The 10159-nt window shown below is 36.2% G+C and overlaps 1 pseudogene; it reads left to right on the top strand.

The window, feature by feature from the left end:
* LOC130860794 (putative olfactory receptor 56B2) lies at positions 1-2264 on the top strand (annotated as a pseudogene).
* Positions 2265-10159: the final 7895 nt, after the last annotated feature.

Below are 10159 nucleotides of genomic sequence, written 5' to 3'. Positions count from 1 at the left end.
ATGTCTCCTTGCAAGTTTCACAAACTTTTAGGTAAACACCAAAGAGATTTAAGGTAAGAGTTATAAAATTTAGTGAATGCCTCCCTGCACCTGTTAACCATCACTCCGGTTCAGTTTGTGTGTTTAGGTGATTAAGAGGAAGGGTTGTAAATTGGGTAATTAGGAGAAAGGGTCATAAACTTCAAGATACGTGAGATGTATACACAGGGCCCATAAATTCTTCTAATAGGGTGTCTTTTCTTGCTTAAGCTTATCTTATTCCCATCACATTCCTCTCACTTTCCTCACTATAAAATGGATATAGTAATGACCTCATTTATTTTAATTCAAATTAAGTAAGTCTGAGTACTTCATAATTTCTCAAGTCCTTGAAAAAGAGTTCTTTAAAATATATTAGAGTCTAATATGTTACCTAAAAAGACTATATGCATAAAAATCACTACTCTGAGTCTCTGTATTTGGTCTCTAAATAAAAAACCCATTAGCAAAGTCAAACTTAGGAATGAGACTGTGCAGAAAGAGAAGAACAAATACCGTATGCTAATACATGTATATGGAATCTAAAAAAACGGTATTGATGAACCCATTGGTAGAGGAAGAATAAAGATGCAGGTGTAGAGAACAGACTTGAGGACATGGTGAGGTGGGGAAGGAGAAGCTGGAACAAAGTGAAACAGTAGTACTGACATTTATATACTACCAAAGGTAAGATAGATAGCTGGTGGGAAGCAACTGCCTAACACAAGGAGATCAACTCGATGACTGCTGATGAACTAGAGGGGTGGGATAGGGAGGGTGGGCAGGATGATTGGAGTGAGGCTCAAGAAGGAGGGGATATGGGGATATATGTATAAATACAGCTGACTTGCTTTGTTGTACAGCAGAAACTGGCACAACAGTGTAAAGCTATTATACTCCAATAAAGATTGATAAATAAATAAATAAATAGAATGAGACTGTGATATCAGAGGACTTTCATCCTGTCCAGCTTCTGTGACTTACAAGACTGAAGATCATGACCAAGGTCCTGATTTCCTCAAATGCTCTATTCCTATGGTATGAGAAGGAGGAAAAATATGACTTCCTTTATGGTGTTTTTGTGATCATCAACTTAGTTAAAACACAGAGAATGTGTTACCACAGTTCATGTTTCATTAAAAATGTCCAATAAATGTTGGTGCTGGGATAAGAATAATAAAGATGATGAATTCTCCCACCTTTGATATTATGAACCTGGATAACTCCTTTCAAACACTGTCAGAGAGATTATTAACAGTAGTAACCTTCATTACTTTGTCTCTTAGGGGAGGATGTTCCAGGAAGAGACTCCAATAGCTCAAATTTCCAGCTCTAAGATCATTCTGATGGGATTCCCAGGCATTCACAGCTGGCAGCACTGGCTCTCCCTGCCCCTGGCTCTGCTTTACCTCTTAGCTCTCAGCGCCAACATCCTTATCTTGATCATCATTAATCAAGAGGCAACACTGCACCAGCCTATGTACCACTTCCTGGGCATCTTGGCTGAGGTAGATATGGGCCTGGCTACCAGCATCATGCCCAGGATTTTGGCCATCTTATGGCTTAATGCTAAAGCCATCAGTCTCCCTGAGTGACTTATACAGATGTAGGTCATACACTGTTTTACATGTGTGGAATCAGGCATCTTTGTCTGCAGGCTATAGATAGAAATGTGGCCATTTGTTGACCACTATGCTATTGATTGATAATTACTGAACCTTTTGGTCAAAGCAACTGTGTTCATGGCACTCAGAAACAGCCTGACTGTTATCTCAATTCCTGTGTTTGCAGCTCAGAGACAGTGATGTTCAAAGAACCAAACTAAGCACTGTCTGTGCTCTAATCTTGGAGTCACTAGCCTATCCTGTGATGATAACAGGACAGTCAAGAGTATCTACCAGTTACTTCTGACCTGGACACTCATGGGAAGTGACTGGGGTTTGATAATTTTATCCTATGCTTTGATACTTCACTCTGTGTTGAAGCTGAACTCAGCAGAAGCTGTATCCAAGGCCCTAAGTACCTGCATTTCCCACCTCATCCTAGTCCTTTTCTTCTACACAGTCATTATTGTCATTTCAATTACCTATAGTGCAGCAATGATAGTTCCTCTCATCCCAGTTCTACTCAATGTACTACATAATGTCGTTCCTCCAGCCCTCAACCCCATGGTCTATGCACTCAAGAACAAGGAGCTCAGACAGAGTTTATATAAGGTGTTTAAGCTGTACTTCAAAGTCAACTAACTTGGAGAGGATGTTCACTTTTATAATTTTCCCACATATGTATTCATTATATTTTCCAGTAATTGCAGATCACATGAGACCTAAGAAACACTGAAATTTTCCGGTTAGTATAAATACTTGGTCACAACTAATGAAACTTCCAAAAATTGTTAAAATTAATAGTTGTAATCATGTTTCTCAAGGAAGATCTTCATCAAAAATAATAACAGAATGATGATTGTCTCAAGAAATCCAAGGAAAAGAAAAGCAGAATAGACATTTCATTTTCTTACCTGGTTTCCCTGGCTAAAACTTCCAGACAATATTCAACAGGGGAGGACTTCCTAGGTGGTGCAGTGGTTAAGAATCCTCCTGCTGATGCAAGGGACACAGGTTCAAGCCCCTCTCTGGGAAGATTCCACATGCCATGGAGCAGCTAAGCCCGTGCATCACAGCTATTGAGCCCATCTGCTGCAACTATTGAAGCCCACATGCCTAGACCCCATGCTCTGCAACAAGAGAAGCCACCACAATGAGGAGCCCACACACCACAATGAAGAGTAGCCCCCACTCGCAGCAACTAGAGAAAGCCTGTGTGCAGCAACAAAGACCCAACACAGCCAATAAATAAAATAAACTTAAAAAAAAACCAAGAGTAAGTGAAAACTCAAATGTTTTTAAAAATTATTTAACAGAGAAGGTTAGAACAGACTCCTGCCATTCTCTTCTCTTTAATTGGAGTGTTTATTCCATGTATATTTGATAGAATTACTGATAGTAGAGCACTTACTCTTGCCATTTGTCTGTTGGCTTTATGATGTGTCATATCTTTTTAAAATAGACCCAGGACTTCAGCTAAGCCCATGAGCCACACTAACAATGAGCCCACGCTTCACAACTACTGAACCCCACATGCCTAGAGCCCATGCTCCACAAGAGCCACCACAATGAGAAACCCACGCACCACAATGAAGAGCAGCCCCAGCTCCGCAACTACAGAAAGTCCGTGTTTAGCAAAGAAGACCCAATAAAAATAAATAAATAAATAAATAAATAAATAAATAAATAAATAAAATACATTTAAAATAGACCAGGGACTTTAATGGACATTTCTCCAAAGAAGATGTGCAGTGGCTCACAAGCACATTAAGAGATGCCCAACATCATTAATTATTAGATAAACAAATCAAAACCACTATAAAGTATCCTATATACTCTTAAATGGCTATATTAATTTTTAATCATATAAACATATTGTGGCACCTTTGTGGATACATTGGAGCTCTCGCATATTGATGGTGGGAACATAAAATTATACCAGAGCTAGGGAAAACAGTTTGACAGTTAATCAAGTTAAGCACAACTATAAACTGACTCAGCAATTCGATTCCTAATTGTACACCTAAAATAATGCAAAACAGGTGTTAAATTATGAATATGTACACTAATGTTCATAGCAACATTGTCAGCCAAAAAAATGGAAATAATCTAAATGTCCATCACCTGCTGAATGGATGATCATATCCATAAAAGAAATTATTAGTCATCTATAAAAAGGATGAATTATGGATACATGCTATTGTATTGATGAACTTGAAAATATTCTGCTAGTGAAAAAATTAATACACAAAATGCTACAAGTTCTATGGCTTCATTTACATAGAATGTCCAGAATAGGTAAATCCATTAAGTTAGAAAGAAAATTAGGGGCTTCCCTGGTAGCACAGTGGTTAAGAATCTGCTGGCCAATGCAAGGGACATGGACAGGTTCAAGCCCTGGTCCGCAAAGATCCCACATGCCTCCAAGCAACCAAGCCCATGCACCACAACTACTGAGCCCATGTGCTGCAACTACTGAAGTCCACGTGCCTAGAGCCCATGCTCCCGAACAAGAGAAGCCACCGCAATGAGAAGCCGGCGAAGTGTAGCCTCCACTCTCCACAACTAGTGAAAGCCCACGCAGCAGCAGCGAAGACCCACCACAGCCAATAAATAAGTAAATACATACATACATACATAAAATTTGTTGTTACTGAAGGGACAGTTCAATATGGAGTGACTGATTAATAGTTACGGAATTTCTTTTTGAGGAAATGGAAATATTCTGGTATTACATAGTGCTGACATTTGCACAACAGTGTGAATATAGGAAAAGCTTTCAGTTGTTCATTTTAAAATGGTACAAATGAGTAGTTTGATGGTATGTAAATTTCACTTCATTAAAAAATGATAAAGTGGAAATAGTGCAAAAATTGTTCTCAAGATATGTATTTATTGTATCATTCATTTCCTATAAACTAAAGAAACATATGTCTAAGAATAGAAAAATAGTAAAGATATTGTGTAAATACATAAGATGTACTTCCACTTAATCATAATATTCATGAATAATCCTGTTTTGAATGTGCTTACTATATAATTTCAATATTTATGTTTTAATATGATATCATTCAAATATTGTTTTTTGAAATTATACATAGCAATTGTATATTAAAAATGTATCAGGATATACACCCCAGTGTTCATAGCAGCACTATTTACAATTGTCAAGACATGGAAGCATCATAAGTGTCCATCAGCAGATGAATGGATAAAGAAGAAGTGGTTCAATATTACTTAGCCATAAAAAAGGAACGAAATATTGCCACATGCAGCAACATGGATGGACCTAGAGATTATCATACTGAGTAAAGTAAGTCAGACAGAGAAAGACAAATATCATCTGATACTACTTGTACGTGGAATCTTAAATAAAGACACAAATGAACTTCTTTACGAAAGAGAAATAGATTCACAAACATAGAAAACAAATTTACAGTTACCAAAGTTGAAAGGTGAGAGAGGGATAAATTCAGAGTATGGGATTAACAGATACACACTACTATATATAAAGTAAACATCAAGAATTTACTGCATGGATCAGGGAACTATATGCAACATCTTATAGTAACCCACAATGGAAAATAATATGAAAAACATACATATATGTATAATGAAGCACTTGCTGTACATCTGAAACTAACACAATATTGTAAACCAATTGCTTCAATTAAAAACAATTATCATCAGTTACCTATACCTTATAGAATTAAAGGGTTCAATTTATCTACTTCCAAAATCATTTTTATTTTTTCATTTCATTAAAATACAGAAGAACTACTTTTATTATCTAATCAAGGGATATAAAATTAGAATCAGTTGTGTTTTATTGTTGGCTTTGGTATTATTACCATCATCATTATTATCTGAAAACCGGGCATCTAAACTTTCCTAACTTAATATCTAAGCATAATAAACCTGAACTTTTGATGACTTCTGCAATGCCATAATATTTATCATCATCCCCACTTGAAAGTAAAATAGACGTATAAACATATGAACGTGTGTGAGAGTTATTGAAACATTACTAAACATTGTAAGTGCTTTCAACATGTGTCATTAGAGATCTGGCACAGAAAGAAACAAAACTCTTCAATAAATATTAAAATTTCTAATATTCATTAAAATTAAATTGTGGTAATTCTCATTTCTGCATATACATATTATATATTGCTCACAGACAAGAACACAGATATAGATACATGCAGATGAAAGTATTCTCTTACTTGTATATCATTTTATAAGCAGTAAGAATGGAAAGCTTCCACTCTTTTCCTTCTCCAATAGGAGTTGGCTTAATTCCCATACCAGCACCTGTATCTGGAGTGTTTACAATGTCACTTTGGGATATATAACACACATCTTTAAGTATTCAATTCAGTAGTACAAATATCAAGGGATTTAAAATTTGGGAACAATAAATGTACATATATTACAGAATAATGATTTTTTTTTACCATTATCCTAAACACTTGGACCAGATTACATTCACCTCACTGCTTTCCTATACTGAAACTAAGTGCTTAAATAATATATAAAAGTGGGACTAACAATAGGATTTTAGTTGGTGGTGGTGCTGGCACTAGGATAACAGAGAGAGAAGCTTCGAGTGTATATGAATTGATTATTGTATTCTGAGAAACACTGGTTTGAGGCCATCCACCCAGTTGAAGGCAGAAGTTATGTGAAGACTGAGTTTACCTGAAAATGTCTATTTTCCAACTTTCAGATTGCAGTGCAGTAAGACTTTCCATGATGATTATCTAGTGATTTTTCTAAAAGCAAATAGGAAATTTTGTTTCCGTTGTGGTGGATGTCAGGTATGAATCAACCCATTACTAGAAGAAATGAGGGGAATAAAAAGAGAATAGTTCTTGATCATGGTCACAACACTTGCTCTTCACCTACCCTCCTATTGCTCTCAGCATGAGGATCTAATTCACTTGCTTCATTTCTAGAGACACTTGTTTGTGACTGCATTTCATCCATTTTAGGTAGGAAAACCTACTTGGAAGAATAGCCATCATATTAAGAACACAAGAAGAAAAACTGAGGACTGACTAGTGAGAAAAAAAGCTTATTTTCTATGGAGTTTGGAATGGGAATAGGCAACAAATGATATAAAAACAGTACTTTATAAGTGGCCAAATTCTTGTATTAATGTAACTACTTCAATATACTTGTCTCCCACAGAATAATATGCCCCATTTTCCTTGTAGAAAAATTAGCTATAATAGATTGAAATCATTTTAAACTTGTTTTGGAAAGAGTCTAATGTAATTATGGTCAATACTATCATATTTGGTGTAAGCTTGGACAACAACTGAGAATTTTATAAATATGTTGCAAATGTGACCTAAATTTCTCGTGTAATAATGCAACCAGTTTTAATAATCAACACTAGAACTATCAAAAGGAAACACAAAGGACATAAATAGGATATTTATCTCATGTTTAGCAATTATATCTTTAGGAGCAGAGTACAAGTAGCCTCAGAGATATATTTGCTATTCTCAATTTATGCGTATCTATGCTTTACCTAATTTCCCTACTTGTTTCTGTTGTATGGACACCTAGAAATGAGTTGACTGTTCAAAAGTATTGAAAGGAAGAAATTAGTAAAGATCCTATTTTTTCAAATACTTGGAAAATCTGTATACACTAGTCAAATATTTATCAATAATATATTTCAATGTCTCTCTTATTCCACAGTAATCAGTTATATATGTATGCAAATAGATATGTAACTATATATATCTATGAATTGTTGCTATTTTGTTTCTTTTTTTTAAGGTTTTATTGGAATATAATTGTTTTACACTCTTGTATCAGCTTTTGAGGTACACCAAAGTGAATCAGCTGTATCTATACATATATCCCCATATCCCCTCCCTCCTGCAACTCCCTCCCAAATTCCCTATCCTGGCCCTCTAAGGCATCACCCATCATGGAGTTGATCTCCCTTTGTTATACAGCAACTTCCCACTAAGTATCTATTTTACAGTTGATAGTGTATATGTGTCTATGCTCCTCTCTCACTTCATCCCAGACTCCCCTTTGCCCCGTTCCCCCCAACTCTGTGTCCTCCAGTCCATTCTCTGCATCTGCATCCTTATTCTTGCCATGTCACTGGGTTCATCAATAACCATTTCTTTTTTTTTAGAATCCATATATATGAGTTAGCATACAGTATTTGTTTTTATCTTTCTGGCTTACTTCACTCTGTATGACAGACTCTAGGTCTATCCACCTCATTACATATAGCTCCACTTCATTCCTTTTTGTAGCTGAGTAATATTCCATTGTATATATATGCCACATCTTCTTTATCCATTCATTTGTTGATGGGCATTTAGGTTGCTTCCATGTCCTGGCTATTGTAAATAGTGCTGCAATGAACATTATGGTACATGTTTCTTTTGGGATTATGGTTTTCTCTGGGTATATGCCCAGTAGTGGGATTACTGGATCATATGGTACTTCTATTTTAGTTTTCTAAGGAACCTCCATACTGTTTTCCATAGTGGCTGTACCAACTTACATTCCCACCAACAGTGTAGGAGAGTTCCCTTTTCTCCACACCCTCTCCAACATTTGTTGTTTCCAGATTTTGTGATGATGGCCATTCTGACTGGTGTGAGGTGATATCTCACTGTGGCTTTGACTTGCATTTCTCTGATGATGAGTGATGTTGAGCATCTTTTCATGTGTTTCTCGGCCATCTGTATGTCTTTGGAGAAATGTCTGTTTAGGTCTTCTGCCCATTTGTGGATTGGGCTATTTGCTTTTTTGGTATTAAGCTGCATAGGCTGCTTGTATATTTTGGAGATTAATCCTTTGTCCATTGCTTCGTTGGCAAGAATTTTCTCCCATTCTGAGGGTTGCCTTCTTGTCTTGTTTATGGTTTCTTTTGCTGTGCAAAAGCTTTTAAGTTTCATTAGGTCCCATTTGTTTATTCTTGATTTTATTTCCATGATCCTAGGAGGTGGGTCAAAAAGGACCTTGCTTTGATATATGTCATCGAGTGTTCTGCCTATGTTTTCCTCTAGGTGTTTTATGGTGTCTGGCCTTACATGTAGGTATTTAATCCATTTGGAGTTTATTTTTGTGTATGGTGTTAGGAAGTGTTCTAATTTCATTCTTTTACATGCAGCTGTCCAATTTTCCCAGCACCACTTATTGAAGAGGCTGTCTTTTTTCCATTGTATATACTTGCCTCCTTTGACAAAGATAAAGTGCCCATATGTGCTTGGGTTTACTTCTGCGTTCTCAGTTCTGTTCCATTGATCTTCCTTTCTATTTTTTGTGCCAGTACCATACTGTCTTGATCATTGTGGCCTTGTAGTATAGTTTGAAGTCAGGAAGCCTGATTCCACCAACTCCATTTTTCCTTCGCCAGATTGCTTTGGCTATTCGGGGTCTTTTGCATTTCCATACAAATCGTAAGATTTCTTGTTCTAGTTCTGTGACAAATGCCTTTGGTAATTTGATAGGGATTGCATTGAATCTGTAAATTGCTTTGGGTAGTACAGTCATTTTCACAATGTTGATTCTCCCAATCCAAGAACATGGTATGTCTCTCCATCTGTTTGTATCATCTTTGATTTATTTCATCAGTGTCTTATAGTTTTCTGCATGCAGGTCTTTTGCCTCCTTAGGCAAGTTTATTCCTAGGTATTTTATTCTTTTCATTGCAATGGTGAATGGGAGAGTTTCCTTAATTTCTCTTTCTGCTCTTTCATTGTTAGTGTATAGGAATGCAAGAGATTTCTGTGCATTAATTTTGTATCCTGCTACTTTACTAAACTCATCGATTAGTGTTAGCAGTATTCTGATAGAATCTTTAGGTATTCTATGTATAATATCATGTCATCTGCAAAGAGTGACAATTTTACTTCTTCTTTTCCAATTTGGATTCCTTTTATTTCATTTTCTTCTCTGATTGCTGTGGCTAAAACTTCCAAAACTATGTTGTATAATAATGGTGAGAGTGGGCACCCTTGTCTTGTTCCTGTTCTTAGAGGGAATTCTTTCAGTTTTTCCCCATTTAGAATGATGTTGGCTTTTGGTTTCTCATATATGGCTTTTATGATGTTGAGGTAATTTCCTTCTATGCCCATTTTCTGGAGAGTTTTTGTCATAAATGGATGTTGAATTTGGTTAAAAGCTTTTTCCACATCTATTGAGATTATCATATGGTTTTTATCCTTCACTTGTGGATATGATGTATCACGTTGATTAATTTGCATATATTGAAGAATTCTTGCATCCCAGGTATAAACCCCACTTGATCATGGTGTATCTTTTTAATATGCTGTTGGATTCTGTTAGCTAGTATTTTGTTGAGGATTTTTGCATCTATATTCATCAGTGATATTGGCCTGTCATTTTCTTTTTTGGGGGGATGACTTTGCCTGGTTTTGGTAACAGGGTGATGGTGGCCTTGTAGAATGAGTTTGGGAGTGTTCCTCCTTCTGCTATATTTTGGAAGAGTTTGAGAAAGATAGGTGTTAGCTCTTCTCTAAATGTTTGATAGA

Source organism: Hippopotamus amphibius, chromosome 9 (genome assembly GCF_030028045.1).
Source record: "Hippopotamus amphibius kiboko isolate mHipAmp2 chromosome 9, mHipAmp2.hap2, whole genome shotgun sequence".
NCBI lineage: Eukaryota > Metazoa > Chordata > Mammalia > Artiodactyla > Hippopotamidae > Hippopotamus > Hippopotamus amphibius.
This window is presented reverse-complemented; position numbering and strand designations above follow the sequence as displayed.